Genomic DNA, 13,153 nt, shown 5'->3' on the forward strand with positions numbered 1-13,153 from the left:
GTGTCTGTCTTCTCTGGCCCAATTACTCTAGTTATACAGTAAGTAACAGATTCCAAATGTCCTGCTGAGGAAGAGTAAGAAAGAAAATTATTCCATACCCCTACCAATTGCGCTACTGAGCTATTGATTTTCTGAGATGATTGATTTTTATTGGACTATTGATTTTCAATTTGCTATTCACTTTTGACCACTTGAAAGCTGGGAAACCCTCACACAAAGCTTCAGTCAAAGTCAGCACCTTCCCACACAGTACAATGAAGTGATGTTCTCCAGCAAAAATATGTGTTGTCAAAAATCATCACTTTCTCACAGGACAGACATAAGCAGCCTCCTGCCCAGAGCTACAGTTTGCACTGCTCAGAGCTCCATGCTCGGTGTCACTTGTTTGCTTTCTTTCAACATACTATGTTGCTCAACCCTCTCAAACAATAACATGCATTTGAAGTATTAACTACATAGGATTAAAATGGTTTTGATTATGTTGCTTCATCATTTTTGACATAATGTAAACACAGCAAGTGATAACATGTATTGGAAAACAAATCACGTTTCTTAACTGAAATAAAAGTAGCCATGAGGAAATACATGTCACTGGTCTCAGGTGGCATCTTTGATTCTTTCTACAGAGGTGTTAAGCAAATTGTCTGTCAAATGTCATCATGACTGATAGAGCAAGAAAGGCTGGATCCTCCCATTCAGATATTTCCGTCTTAGGAACCAGCAGTTAATCTGTATGATGCCCATGTCCTAAATCACAGTAAGTGGACCTGAAGAACAAGGCTAAGGGTTTTTCTTTCGGATTTTTCACACATTAAACCAAATTAGCTCCACAGAACACTGGGCTTGTGCTGTTTAACAAAGAACTGCAGGTGTTTCCTTTTTCTCATTGCTGCGATATTCAAATGTCCTCCAAACTGAGAAAGCATATTTAATTGTTTTGTTGTAGCATCTTGTCCCATCTCCATCAGGTCTTGTGTGGTCCCTTATCTCACAGACTCTGGGACTCTGTTCTTGTGAGATCCCCTGGTATCAGTAGGATTTGGTGTTTAATAGCAGTCAGTGTAAGAATCACATCTTTGCAGCTCCCTCAAGTGAAAAAGGACAAGAATCTGCGTAAACAAATCCCAGACTGCCCTAGGGGTCCAAGTGGTTCCTTTCTTGGGCCTAATACCTTCTGCTGGTATTAGGCCCATTTCCATTTTCATTCATGCCTCACTCTGTGAGATGTTACTGGAAGTGTCTGTATTGCTGGGAAAGACACCCCTTCCTGCTCCTTTTCATGTGGATGGGCCACATTACTAGAAGATTGGTGGGATCATTTTCTTTCTGTAGATGAGACAAATACATCAACCCCTGCTCTTTGAGAGATGCTGCCCACCTCTCTGAACTAAGTTGTGGAAATACACTTTGAGGGGTTCTCCTGCTTGTAGACAAATGTCGGCATAGGCAAAGGCAACTGGAAGTTGGAGGAAGAGGTAGGAAAGCTCTGAAGGCCCAGTGAATTCTGTTCAGCATTGATGCAAGTCCCTTTGCAATTTGCCCTGGCAGCCTGGGAATTCCAGTGATTCCTTGTTTGAGTGTGCAGTTTCAGACTGTGGGGTGTTCAACTGTACCTACACCAGCTGAGCTGCGTTTACAGATGAAGAGCAGTTCATGCTTAATGGCACTTCTGTGCCATTAAGATCCAGGAATGGGCTCAGAATTCTGAGCTCTGTTCCGCTTACATAGGAATCAGTCTGGAAACCTTATCAGAGAATGCCTGGCCATTGGTAAAATGAGACAAATAAATTAAAATACATTTCAAACCAAAAACTGGAAAAAATAATGTTTGGCCTTTTTGTACTCAGTTTGGCCTTTTCAGGGAACAGTGTTATGATTTGTCATTTTGAAAAACTCTGTTTATTTTTGTTTGGATGATTTGCTTAGGAAATCAAGGGCATGAGATCACACTCTGTGTATACATATATGTACATGTGTGGAAGATGTCTGCCCTCTATCCAACACCAATTGAACACCGTGACCAAATTTACAGAGCGGTAGAGGCCTTAGAGATATAAAGATGCTACCAACTTCATGAGAGTAGATGGGAAAGAAATAGGGATCCTGTAAACGTTCTTGTTGAAAGGAAGACTGCATCAAGAGCTGAACCTCTATAACGGTGAAACTGTAAGGGTGAAAGACCTGAAAAACACGCAGCTGCAGGCAAAGCTTCTCATCTTCTTAAATACACAAGCCAACCAACACTAAGACACAGAGTTATGGGGTTCCAGGTTCCATTTACTCCTCTGTACATAGGTTACAGGTTCGATTTCTTCTTGCTCATTGCTATGAGAAATAATAGATCAAAATAAATAATTGACTCTTAACTAGACCATTTGATTTTTCTCCCAGTGCAATGCTTCAAGTAAAATTGTGGGGTTTTTTACTTCTGGAAAATTCTGATTCCAGCAAAATTAATGAAACTGCAACTGCTTCCTGCACAGCAGCACTTATCACCTTAAAAAAGCCTGCTTGGATTTGGTGTAATGGAAGTTCATTGCTCATGGTGTTTTATATTATTGAAGATGAGCTAGTGTTTGGTTCCACACTAATCAATCCTGCTTGCTGGGCTTGTCCATACACTGCTGTTTTGAGTTCCTGAACTGAGTATAGCTAGCTACCTGACTACCGTCATGACTGACTTTGCTTCTGGTTTAATGGTACCTTAGAGAAACCTCCACAGTGTTATTTATTGATGTTCTTAGCTGTCTGTTTAATTTTTTGGTTTTGTTTTTGTCAGTTCCTCTTCTGCTAATAGTGTTTGGACATGGCAGAATGACCCTACAAGGATATTCAGAAGAGCAGTATCATTATCAATATTCCTTGTGAAATTTGGATCAGTTCTTTAGAAATAGTCACATGACACCTGTATTTTGAGCACTGGGATGTTCTTGTACAGAGATGTCCTGCAATTGTCACCTCTTTATTTCCAAGAATATCACTAGAGTACACTTCCTAGCATACTTTTAGAAACTTCTTTCCAGCTAGCTGGGTTTGCAGTGCCCAAAGCACAAAATCATATATTTAGAACCCCCTCTTGCTCAGACTGCATTGTTAGTGGGCAATAGCAAGAAAGTGTCTTATGCCTTAAAACACCACCATAAACTTAACAAGTTAAATACTTCAAGAATTATAGTTCCCTAATTCCATGTCTGTAGCATTTCCAGTCCTCATCCTATCAAAATCCTAAATTTTAAGGGGCATAGGTTTGCCAAAGGTCTTTGCTTGAGACCCTAATCAAGGGAAGTCTTTCAGGGTAGCATCTTGTTTGCTTGAAGTGCTTGTGCTCTCATGCTTAGCTTGTCTGGGACATGAAGAGAAGAGTTACTTACAAAAGAAGAGATCAATATGGGGGGAAAGAGCCAGAGAGATGCATAAATGTCCCAGAAATACATCATGTTTATACTGACATTTTGAATTAAACCTCCTCGGTTGTTTGTTTTTTTTTTCTGGTTTTGCATTCCACAGAAATCTGAATGAATGCAATTTGCAAGCAAAATAATTTAAATGTGAGTGCTTCATGGTCTTGAGAAGGAAACTTCAGATTGTGTAACTCCTAATACCAACACACCTTTTTAAATCAATAGTCAGTGCCTCAGGATTGAAGGAAGTATTTAAGTTAGCCTTGAATACTGAGCATTTAAATCTGAATGCTTTGGAGACTACAATGTATTTGCTGGAGAATTCTGTTCATTTAAAAGAGCAGATTTCAAAATGTATTTATGGGCTGCCTGCGCAGTGAGATGTGGCGTACATAACTATTTGCTCAAGAGAACAATTATTATGGGAATAAAATTGTGGTACAAATTTTACTTCTTTAACTCAAATGGATAAATAAGTTACATGCTTGAACTTTATTCTCAGAGCTTTGGGATCTTTTGTTTATTTAAGGTGTTCAATTTTGCATCAAGAGAATTACAATTCAACTAGTTTGCTTACTTTCAGTTAATGTATGAGAAAGTGCTGTCAAGTGTTCACCAGAACTAGATGATCTTTTGAGGTCCCTTCCAATCTCTAGCATACTGTGATACTGTGATACTGTGATACTGTGATACTGTGATACTGTGAATGAGCTACAAAAATTTGTGCGGTTTTTCCTAGTAGATCTTTTCTGAATTTCCTTATTTCATCTCTGTTGTTTTCCCTTTTTTCACTACCTGCTGTCCAAACTATCTCCATTCACATATTCTAGTTGGTGTTATTTTGAGATGTGTTCGGTTTAGGTGTACAGTGTAGGTACTTTGGTAATGCAACTTGGCTTCCTACGTTTCCCCTCCACTGAAGAGGGCGCTTTAGAAAGAAACTTTGATGCTTTCATATGCCCCCTGGAGGAGCCTGTCTCTCTATTTTCTACAGAGGAAACCTCTGGAAATGTGCCTGCTAACTTTGGCACTTAAAAATGCTCTGGAAAATATTCCCTTCCACTGCCTCAGTGCCCTAACTAGCTCTTCTCTTTGATTATTTTGATTTATTCTTCCATTCATCCTCCAGAGTGTCTGTTAGCAGTTTTGACATCTTCCTTGTTATCTGCCTCACATTCTTCTTTGTAATTCCTACTGCTAAATCTCTTGTGCTGCCTCACTCCTTTCATCCCCCGTCTCCTAACATTAAGAAATTTTCTCATTCTCCTCCCTCTCACATTTCTTCTGCTAGAATCCCTTCTTTTCAGGACTCTCAGTCCTAAAAGGCATTTCCCCACAAATTGCTGTTTGCTATTCAGGTAATTCTTCCACTTCTCAAGTGTCTCTGTAAACTGACTGCCCCGTCTCTCTTTTAAAACCCTTTCTGATCCTCTTCAGTCTCTCTTCTGCTCTGTGAAGGCTGCCCACGCTGGAGATCACATGGATACATTGCTTGGAAACGTTTCAAGACGGTTACGCATATTTGCACCAGCTCTATATGTTTAACTGGTTTGCTTGTCAGACATCCTCAAAGTGACATTCATCACCAGTGTACATCATGGCAAAGGAGGTTTTTCCTCACATCCAACTGTCTGCAGCTGCTGGCTGTGGTTTGGTTTGTTTCTTCTGTTTTCCTCTATAGCGCGGAACCCATTACACCTATATCTAGGGTTATCTAGACATTTGAAATAGCAAATCCCTGTTTTTTTCAGAAAGGGAAACACTGCCAGCACCTATGGTCTCTCCCAGTGTGCTGCTGGTACACACCGTAGGTTTTGTGGCCTCCTGAACTGCAGTCTTATAGCTGTTGCAACATGCAGGGGAGTGGTGGGTGATCTGAGGTGGGTGAGGAACAGTGAGCATATATCATGTGGATTTTCATGACCAAACTCTGTGAAGCAGGGACTTTACTAATCTAGGCACAGGGGGAATCTTACAGTAATTTGTTTATTATTATAGTGTATTGGTATCCAGCTTTAGTATGCATTCAAATAGACTATTGGGGGAGTTTGGATGAAAATGTGGCTGGTGAGCTAAGCCAAAGGGGAAGAAATAATAATTTTAATATGCATTTCTAAAGATGAAAAAAAAAGTAGTGCAGATCCAGCACAATAAAGCCCCCACAGCTTCTGCACAGTCAAATTTACACTTATAATGGAAATGCTATCTGACAGTGTTAGCAATTTGCAAAATCAGTGAATGCAGTTATGCACAAGGAAACACAGAGGTAGAAATGTCAGTAGAGGAGAAGTACTTTGGTAGCACCTGGTTTTAAGGGAAACCATCTCTTGGCACAGCAAACATCCTGTATCTGTATAGTAGCATTAGCTGATCACCATTTTAAGGGGGCTCATTTCATCTCAGTTTGAAACAGACACTGGTGGAGTCTGTTCCATAACTCATCTATGCAGCACCCTGTAAGCACCCATCTTCCACTGGCCATGAATGCCAGGTTGGGTACAGCCCTCTGTGCAGCAGGTGGCTATAGCTGAAGAGGTGAACTGCACCCTCGTGGCAAGTGCCTGTCCAGTACAAGCAACGAGGACTTCACTTCATTGTCTTTTTTTTTTTTCCTCACTTGGAGGTTGGTGCTTATTTCCACTTTCTCTGTTTCTGCAGTGTCAGTCTCCACCTAGGTATCTTTTGCACAGGGACCTATTATTTCAGTACATTTCTTCTATCACTTGTTTTATTTGTTCTGATCATAAGTTAGGCCCACAAGTCAGTATTAGAAGTAGCAGCAGGGTCCAAAAGCTTATTTTTGTGGAAAGAAGGGACAGCCCTGTTTCTTTCCTTAGCGTTATCAACATCTCCGACAGAGCATCGATAACATTTTCCATCTCTTCCTTCAGAGATAATTCTTTTCCAAGCAAAGCATAGTTGTATCTCTTTGTAAGTTTACTGTCACAGACAGGAAGTCATTGACCAGCAGCAACCTGGGAGTTAAGGAGTTAAGAACACATACCTGAGATGTCCCTAGAATTCTTACTGCAGTATGACTAGGGATGTTGTCTAAAAGTGGACCTGATTTTGGTGGCAAATCCTTCTTCAGGTAACACAGAGTTTTGGAAACCAAGCAAGGAATCTAGTCATGGTTGTTTGGGGCAGTTTATATAGACCAATTCTGGAACTTTCTCATGGATAGCTACAATTTAGCAGCCAGTACCAACAGCTGATAACACAGTAAAAGTGGAAAGAAGAGCTGCTTTGTCTCTTGATGCTGTATAAGTTCTTCCATTTTTCTAAGCTACCCACAAATATGTCATCAAGCAGTACACACCAAAATTAAACTGCTCCATAACAGCCTCAGTTTAAGCGTATGCTTAAATAGAAGTTTAAACATGGTTTGGATTGGGCTTTTTTTCCTTAAAGGGATCTGCAGTGCTGAGATTTTTAGGCCTTTTCTTGAGAGTTTCAGCTTGTGATGATGCTTCTTGGATCTATGGGATCCAGGAATGGTTAACTGAGGTACTGTTTCTGCTGGAACCTCAGAGCAAAGTTAGAACTGCATGAATATTAGGGTATCTGAACCCCCAAATAAGGAGAAAAAACAAAACATAACAAAACAAAAACAAACCCAAACCAACAAACCCAAAACAAAACAAGAAATTCACCCAAACCTCAAACCTAGGTACTCACATTTGAATGTATCTTGTATGAATGAGATGGATGCAGAGACATGGAGAATAGTATCAGTTGCTTTGTATGTTACCTTGTATTCAGTATCAGGAACATCCATTTCTTTCAGTAACAGAACACTGAGCCTGGCCTTATTTGCCCCTGGATGTCACGCATAACTGACTTGGCAAGTTTGAAGGCAGAAACTACTTGAGGAAGAAAATATCCTTGACCCTGTTTTTCTATGATTTTGTGTTTTCTACTCACAATTAGCTTCTCAAAATCATTGTGAGAAATTGCTGTCTTGGATTACTGATATTATTACTCCTCAGTGGCTTTTTACAGATAAAGGGACAGATAAAGACAGAGCAAGAGGACAAAAGAAAGAAAAGTGTATATGGGAGACGGCAATGATTTTGAAGAAAGCATTCTCTTGTGCGTACCTGTTTCTAAGAGATTTTTAGTTTCCTGTCTTCCTTTTTTTTTTTTTTAAGATTTAACCTTACCTTAAAACAGTTGTGATCCCTCAGCCCCAGTTCACCACCTTACACTGTCATTTCCAGCTTCCAAACAAACAAGAGGGATTTGGGGTGAGGTGGAATCAGAGACTTGGGGGCATAGCTTCAGATTAACTGCTAAAGGCTTTATGCTTTCTTCCTCGACATGCCAAATAGCCAGGTTCTGGGACAGTTGTCAGAAATCTGAGTTAGACTGTAATCAGACATTTAATAGTCCCAGGCAGCTGATAGCCTGGAATCCAGATGGTCTCTGTCAAATCCAGATGCCCCTAGTTCTAATGGTGAGAGTGAAATACAGGAGAGAATTCACATCCCTTTTGCAGAACAAGGCTCTATCCTCCCTGTGTATTTTCCTTTCCCCTGCTTCCTTTGAGGGTCCTCCTCCTGCTGCCCCTGTTGCTCACTTTCAACAATGCTGAAGCCAGTTCTGCTGCTGCACTTGTGGCAGAGCAGTGGGATGAAGAACCACAGCAGTGTTGATTACTGCAAAACCCTCCTGTCTCCAGGCCATCTCTGTAAATGATGTCTAGAGATGGAGCTAGTACAGTCCACCTGTTCCAGTTCTGCAGCAGGACCCTGACTTGCAATAGAGGAACCACTGGTCTAGATGTCTCAAGATGTCGGTGTCCCTTCCAAAAGGTCAGGCATGAACAGGCATGAACAGAACATTTCAGGCATGAACACTCAACCCCGCAACCAAATAGCTGCTGATATCTGGGATCTATATTCCAGCTCCTTGTCCAAAACCCTCTCTGATCTGCAAAGCTAAGGGTAAGTGAAATTCTCTCGAGGACTCAGCTAGCATTGACCTGGAGTTGCACTATTGCAGAGCACTGCGCTTCAGGCATATTAGAAAAAAAATGTGGCCAAACAGTCCCACCAGTTTGCAGAACAGGATTCCAGTATCTTGTCTGCTTTGATTTTGAAAATGCAAGTGCTCTTGACAACATCCTACATAATCTTGGGGGGGGGGGGTTACCCGCAAGGCAAGGCAAAATGCCAGCTAGAAGCTGAGGAGGAAACTGGCAGAGAAAATATGTCATTGTGTTGCAAACTTCCTACTTTCCAGATAAATTAAAATAGAAAGAGAAAAAAAGAAATCTGTTTGCTTTGATTGAAAGAGTACACCAAAGACGATACGCACTTGTACAAACTGCCTTCAAAGCCACGCCAGCTTTCTCCTCTATGAGGATTTTGGAGAGCTCCTGTGATGCAGTGGGGTTCCAGCCACATGCACCCCAAGTTGTTCTGTGGGGTAACCTGAGACTGGCAAGGAGAAGGACTTCTGGGTTCATAACCAAGGCAGGTAACTTTCAACCCTTCAAGACTCCACTTATTTATTTAGTGTCTTTAATTCTGATTGATGAACCTACCTTTAGGCATTCAAACTTGGAAGATGTTTGGCTAAAGTCACAAGTGTTTCTGTTAATCTGTTTGCTCATTAATCTATTTTTTAAATGATCTGTTTGTATTAATCTATTTTCAAAAGCAAGATCTTCTTCCAAATAAATTCCCTATGCAAACTCCTTTCCTGGGACATCTCCATCATGAGCATATGAATATAGTAGAAATCTTACAGATGTGCACCTATGCAGTCTACAATATCCTGTCCTGGCTACTCATTGCCTTGTACCAGATAGTATGTCCTTTAGCTAGAAACAAAGTCTTGCACAGGCTTCAGGAGTGTTATGCTTGTGGTGAATACATGTAAAACTATGATGGAAGTAGGGCAACACTACAATTTTAATACAGTGTATTTAAGTGGTTATTGAGACATGTCATGGGGGGCATTCACAGGATCAGTTGCAGATACGCACATATAATGGGGTCATGCAGACTCTCTGAGACCACCAATTCTAAGTCATGATTCATTTTAACACAGATGTCTCAAGTACAAGAATGTTCCTAGATCTGCACTGAATATAAAAGGAGCTTGAAGTGATTGCTAAGAGGCAGATATGTGCATTGCAAATGCTGCAGGTTATGTGACATGAATTCTGCCATGTGAGACCATCCTGGGTTTAAAATGGAGGTATTTTACCCCAAATTACTATTATAAGGCTAAATTGACAGTAATCATTTAAAACATAAACCAAACCAAAGGAAAGTGTAACATTGACTCAAGGTCATCCACATTAGCAGAGGACAAGACTGTTTTGCTTCCACATAGACTGCCGAGTCCTGCAAATAAGTTTGAACATCAGGACTAAAAATGGAGAAATGGAGAAGACATAGAATCTTAGCCCTGCCCCAGAAGTGCTGATGGATTACTGACAGGGACTGGGGGTTGTAGTCTACAGTGGGTGTTTGAAGAAGTCAGATCTGCATAGGTGACTACTCTAATAGACGTGCATATGCTGTTTTACCACTACCTCTACGTGCCTGTACTGGTATTACTACTGATAAGCCATCATTCTTCAGAAGGCCATCTGCTTGCTGTTAGCATGGATTTCTGAAGGAGACTCGCTAACAGCTGGGCCCACCAGATTATCACAAGCTGTTGGAGCTGGGGCCTGCCCAGAGATGGGACAGCTGCAGCTTTTCCTGGAGCAGTAAAAGAATAAAGCCTGAGGCTGGAAGCATTGCAGTCAGAGATGAGTGTATGTAGAAAGGATTTTGTTAACATAGTTTTAACTCTTACAGAGCTGGAGAAGTACCTTCTGGGTCAATGACCCTTCCCTGCTGAAATGCCAGACCTACTGTCATGGCCATACATGTTTTGATACCTGTGCTACTACCCTGAGGTTCACTCAGATGTAGCTCTAAAGGCTATATTCAGTGCTGGTTGTAATGCAGTCCACCAGTATTTCTTGTGGGCAGAAGCTCTCATGGACATCAACAGCTGCAGGTCTATCACTCCTTGGAGAAGTTGTCAGTTTATAAAGGAGCATTTGTAACCTTTTAAAAACTTCCACTAATATATTTTATTTTTCCTGGCGGCTCCTCTTCTGCAACAGACAGAGCACACCTGAACTCTTCTCCCTGTTGCTTCCTATAAATGTTAGATTTTGCTCATTCCCTTGGATTATTTTGGAGCACATTCATCCCAGAAAGTTCCATAACTCATCAAGATGCTATTCATAATGAAAAAAGAGAGGTTGTGGACTGTTTTTTGTTGGTTTTTTTTTTTTTTTTGAGTTCATAATATGTAGGAAATGTATTAGGTGAATTTACTGAACACATATGGAGAAATATTTGTGCTTTTAAACAGCTGCAATTGGTGCCTAGCTCTTTTGTGGGTCTAGACCTTTCCACAAGCAGTTACCTGCACTTTCTCACGGAGCTTGAAAACAGTTAAGCCAACCTTTATTGAGCAAAAGTGCACCTCTTCCCACTTCATGCAAGTGCCAGAAGTCCTTTCTATTTCAGCCACAGAAGAGCAATGCAACAGCTGTCTCTGTAGTTCTCTGACTTCATAGCTGCTGCAGGGAGCACGTTCCCCTGCCTGTCCAGATGGCTATCATGTTAATGGCTTATTGCCTGCCCATGGGCAGCTTTTCTGGATGCACCTGACAGCATTTAACCTGTTGAGTCTGTTCAAAGTTGTGGCTCCCTACGTGCTCTTAATAGTGAACTTCAGCCATGCTCAGAGACAACCTTGTGTATGAATAACCTGCATGCCTGGTTTCTGAGAGTGGCCTTGAGCTGCTTGTAACAGGCAGGACAGGCGGGCTAGCGAAGGACAAACTTCCAAGCTTCCTTGTAAGCTGCAACCAAAAACGGTCTGTCATTCTGAGCTGCTCATACTGCACCTGCCCAAACCAAAGCTTCATCCAGCTTCTAGTTCACCTCCCATCTCCCCATACACATCCCTTATGTCCCACAACTGCAGCCACAGGCAGAAGCTCCCACCAGCTCTGGTACTGCTGTAAGCACAGCAGTGAACAGCGATCAGTCCGCAACCACTTTCTCTTGTGCAAATTGAATCTGGCCAGGGATGTCAAGGGCAATAAGAACAAATTCTATGGGTACGTCTATGATAAAAGGAAGACTAGGGAAAATGTGGGTGCTCTCTGGAATGAAAAGTGATACCTGCTTACCCAGGATACTGAGAAGGCTGAAGTACTCAACAACTTGTCTCCATCTTCACTGGCAAGTGCTCCAGCCACACCACGTGGGTCACAGAAGGCAAAGTCAGGGACTGGGAGGATGAAGAACCACCCACTGTAGGAGATCAGGTTTGAGACCATTTAGGGAACCTGGCAATGCCCCATGGGAGGCCATGGGACCTGATGAAATGTATCCACAGGTCCTGAGGGAACCAGCGGATGAAGTGGCTAAGCCATTATCCATCATATTTTAAAAATCATAGCAGTCCAGTGAAGTTCACACTGACTGGAAAAGGGAAAACATAACTCCCATTTTTAAAAGAGTGAAAACAGGAAGACCTGGGGAGCTACAGACCAGTTTCACCTGAGTACCCAGCAAAATCATGGAGCAGATCCTCCTGAAAACTATGCTAAAAAACATGGAAAATGAGGAGGTGATCACTGACAGCCAACATGTCTTCACTAAGGGCATATTGTGCCTGAAAAATGTGGCAGCATTCTACAATAGGGTTACAGCATTGGTGGATAAGGGAAGAGTAACTGGTGTCATCTACTTGGACTTGTGCAAAGCATTTGACACAGTTCTGCACAACATCCTTGTCTCTAAACTGGAGAGACATGGATTTGACAGAATGGACCATTCAGTGGATAAGGAACTCTCTGGATAGTCACACTCAAATGTCATGACCAACGGCTCGATATCCAAGCTGGGAACAGAGACAAGTGGCATTCCTCAGAGGTCTGTCTTGGGATTGATGCTGTTCAACATCTTCGTCACTGACATGGACAGTGGGATTGAGTGCACCCTCAGCAAGTTTGCCGATGACACCAAGCTGTGTGGTTTGGTTGATATGCTGGAGGGAAGGAATGTCATCCAGAGGGACCTTGACGTGCTTGTGAGGTGGGCCAATGCAAACTTATGAAGTTAAACCATGCCAAGTGCAAGGTCCTGCACCTGGGCCAGGGCAATCCCAAGCACAAATACAGGCTAGGAGAAGAATGGACTGAGAGCAGTCCTGAGGAGAAGGATTTGGGGGTGTTGATTTACAAGAAGCTCAGTATGATCCAGGAGTGTGTGCTTGCAGCCCAGAAAGCCTGGGCTGCATCAAAAGGAGAGTGACCAGCAGTTCAAGAGAGATGATTCTTCCCTTCTACTCCACTCCTGTGTATTTAAGTGTATTGAAGTGCTGCATTCAGTCTGGGGCCCCAGACATAAGCAGGACATGGACCTGTTGAAGCAAGCCCAGAGGAGGACCACAAGGATGATCCAAGGACTGGAGCACCTCTCCTATGAAGATAAGTTGAGAGAGTTGGGTTTTTTCAGTCTGGAGATGAGAAGATTCCAGGGAGACCTTATAGCAGCCTTCCAGTACCTAAAGGGGGTGTATGAGAAAACCGGAGAAGAACTTTCTTACAAGGGCGTGTAGTGAGAGAACAAGGCTTTAAACTGAGAGAGAGTAGATTTACATGAGGTGTTAAGAAAAAATCCTCCATTGAGAGGTTGGTGACACACTGGCACAAGTCACCC

The sequence above is a fragment of the Neopsephotus bourkii genome, unplaced genomic scaffold (assembly GCF_033783945.1).
Source record: "Neopsephotus bourkii isolate Nb327-2 ecotype Australia unplaced genomic scaffold, CSIRO-AGI_Nbou_v1 NB_107, whole genome shotgun sequence".
Taxonomy (NCBI): Eukaryota; Metazoa; Chordata; class Aves; order Psittaciformes; family Psittacidae; genus Neopsephotus; species Neopsephotus bourkii.